This window comes from Zalophus californianus, chromosome 13, assembly GCF_009762305.2.
Source record: "Zalophus californianus isolate mZalCal1 chromosome 13, mZalCal1.pri.v2, whole genome shotgun sequence".
In the NCBI taxonomy this organism is placed as follows: Eukaryota; Metazoa; Chordata; class Mammalia; order Carnivora; family Otariidae; genus Zalophus; species Zalophus californianus.
The window spans coordinates 29,700,522-29,704,095 of NC_045607.1; the positions used below are offsets into that span (position 1 = coordinate 29,700,522).

A 3,574-nucleotide genomic window follows, 5' to 3' on the forward strand; every position below is an offset into this window, starting at 1 on the left:
TATGGAGGTTCCTCAAAATGTTAAAAATAGAACTACCCTATAGTCCAGCAAGTGTGCTACTAGGTATTTACCAAAGGATACAAAAATACTGATTCAAAGAGATACATGCACCCCAAAGTTCATAACATCATTATCAACAATAGCCAAATTATGGAAGAAGCCCAAATGTCCATTGACTGATGAATGGATAAAGAAGTGTTCCTATATATATATATATATTGGAATATTACTCAACCAGCAAAAAGAATGAAATCTTGCCATTTGCAACAACATGGATGGAGCTAGAGTGTATTATGCTAAGCAAAATCAGTCAGAGAAAGACAAATACCATATGATCTCGCTCATATGTGGAATTTAATAAAGAAGACAAATGAACATATGGGAAGGGGGGAAAGAAAAAAGGAGAGAGGGAAATAAGTCATAAGAGACTTGTAATGATAGAGAAGTTGATGGAGGGTTGATGGAGGGAGGAGGGTTGGGGATGGGCTAGATGGGTGATGGGTCTTAAGGAGCCATCACCCAGTGGTGAGTACTGGGTGTTGTATGTAAGTAGTAAATCACTGAATTCTACTCCAGAAACCAATACTGCACTATATGTTAACTACCTAAAATTTAAATAAGTAAATTATAAATATAAATATATAAACAATATAGCTAAGAAATGAATGGAATGACATTTTCAAGATTTTAAGAGAAAAAAACAAAGCTGTGAACCTGGAATTCTATATCCAGCAAAACTAAAATCCTCACACTATAATGATGACATGAACACATTTTCATATTTTTGTCATCAGCAGATATACCTGACAAGACATGCTAATGGAAGATCTTCAGTGAGGGAAATTATGTCAGATGGAAATGTGAATCTGCAGGAAAGAATGAAGAGCTCTGGAAACATGAATGAATATAGACTACTTTTATCCTCAAATGCTTTAAATATTCATTGAAAGTGGTAAATGAAGGTATACTACTGTTAGAGTCTTACATTATACAAAGCAGTGTAAAGTCAAGATGGACTGTGAGAAATTTACATACATATTTTGATCCCTTGAGCAAGTACTAAATAAATGAGACAGTTGTAGTTAAAAATACCAATACAGAAGGTACTATGTAATGCTAATAAATACTTAGTTAATCCAAAAGAAGGTAAGAAAGAAGAACAGAAACAAAGTGCAAAGGGCAAAGAGAAAACAAAACTCAAGAGGGGAGACTTAAACCCAGTGACATAAACAATTTTAATAAATGTAAAAGGACTAAACAGTTAAAAGACAAAGCTGTTGGGCTGCATTACAAAGTAAGAACCAAATATGTGCTATTCATAAGGCAGGCACTTAAATTATATAAAGACATGCAAACATGATACAAAAAAAAGGAGAATGGTGATAGTAATATCAGATGAAGAAGAATTCAAAAAAAAGAGTATTGCCATAGTTAAAGAAGGAATATTTCATAATGATAAAATTTATTTCATCAAAACAACATAAACAATCTTTTTTTTTTGGTTTATAAAAGGTAGTTTTATTTTATGTTACTCTGCTGTTACATAGGGCATAACATTTCCACAAGGCTTTTTGGGGACTACAGTCAATGATTAGCAATACAAAATAGTGGTCCAACTCTCTACATGACAATCACTAGACAAACTGGACACCATCTCATATGTGCACAAATCTGCATGGAAAAGTACTAACGTTTTAGACTTGGACTTGTGTACTTTATTTTCCCTTTCTAGTGTAGTAAGAAATGACATGCACCTTAATTTGCCAAAAGCAATGCTTGTGTCCTGGCAGCAACATGCTACTTCTATTACATAATAAAGTGAATACCAGAACTACAAAGGCAGGAGGTGTAAGTGAATTTGTGTTGGGAAGGGAAGTTGTCAACTTAAACAGCAGCAATGAAGAATGAATAAGGAAACTTCCTGTTGTCACAGATATACAAGACCTCCATCATATATGATACAGGAGGCATTTCAATTTGTGACCCCCAGCACAGAAATGCCAAATGCTTTTCCATTCAATCGAATACTTCTGGATTCCTACCAAAAAGAAATACATTAAGAGCAAGGAAAAGTTACTTACTCAAAGGAAACCCCTGAAGAAGAGTAAGGGAGGGAATATAGAAATTAAGTTATGTAGAACACTTTGTAAATTGTAATGACTACATTTTCATATCTTCATAGTAATACAAAACACAGTCACTTGCAGAACTGGTTCAGATTACTTCAATACCAGATACATTTTTAGTCCTCTACATAAGTGTTTGGAAGTTACTTATGTTTATATGAAATGAAGGTATTAATACTTTTCTACAGCAGTAACTGCACACCAGGAAGGCCAAGACAAACACAAATCAAGGAATGGAGTTTTCCCAAAGCTACGATGTGAAAAGACTATAAACAGTTGATTCCATACACAAGAATGGGCTTCTTTGCTACAGGAAATCCAAATAGAATAAGGAATGGAGATGAGTAAAAAGGTTTCTTGAGGGGAAGAAGGATGACCATCCTGTATGCATTTAGTTTTCTGCCCCTTCTGCCGCATCACATTCTTCTCCTGCACTGTCTGATGTCCATAATGGTAGGTTGTCTCTAAGCAACTGCATGATGAGGGTGCTGTCTTTGTATGAATCTTCATTCAGTGTATCAAGTTCTGCAATGGCCTCATCAAAAGCTGTTTTAGCCAGTGTGCAGGCAAGCTCTGGGTTATTAAGGATCTCATAGTAAAATACAGAAAAGTTAAGAGCCAGCCCCAGTCGGATTGGGTGTGTGGGCTGCATCTCTTTCTTGTTTATATCAAAAGCTTCTTGGTAAGCTCCTCGGGAATTATCTATCGTTTGTTTTCGATCATCACCACATGCAACTTCAGCAAGGTACCGGAAGTAATCTCCCTTCATTTTCAGATAGAAGACCTTACTCTCTGGATTACTTACATTGGCTATTAAATACTTATCCAACAATTCCAGCACCGTGGTGCAGATGGACCTTAGCTCAGACTCCACTTTCTCCCGATAGTCCTTAATCAGCTGCAACTTCTTGTCTGAGGTGTCGGTTTTCTGCTCAATGCTCGAGATGACCCTCCAGGCGGACCTGCGGCCCCAACCACGTTTTTGTAGGCCACCGAGAGCAGGTTGCGCTCCTCATTGGACAGCTCCGCGCCCTGCTCTGTCACAGCCTTCATGCAGGTGGCCATGTTGTCGTAGCGCTCGGCCTGTTCGGTTAGCTTCGCCTTCTGGATCAGCTCCGTCTTCTCCATGGCGACGCAGAGAGGAGAGCAAGGGCGAGCATCTACCCGGATCGGGAGGAGGCGTGCGGACGGCCTTCACGTCTCCGCAGCCGCGGCGCGAGTCCCACCACTTTGATCGGCTTTTGGGTTTAACCGAGGAGCCTCCCAACATAAACAATCTTAAATGTGTTGCACTTAACTAAAATTACAAGATGCAAGAAAATACCGATCTAAAGGAATTAACAGACAATTCTATAGCTGGAGGTTTTAGCACTCATCTTAGCAATTGGTAACAAAAAAACACCACCAAAAAGAAAGAAAAATGGAAAAACACTACTAACCAACTAGAA

The 3,574-nt window shown here is 38.1% G+C and overlaps 1 pseudogene; it reads right to left on the reverse strand.

The window, feature by feature from the left end:
- Positions 1–2,494: 2,494 nt before the first annotated feature.
- On the reverse strand, positions 2,495–3,254 carry LOC113934771 (annotated as a pseudogene).
- Positions 3,255–3,574: the final 320 nt, after the last annotated feature.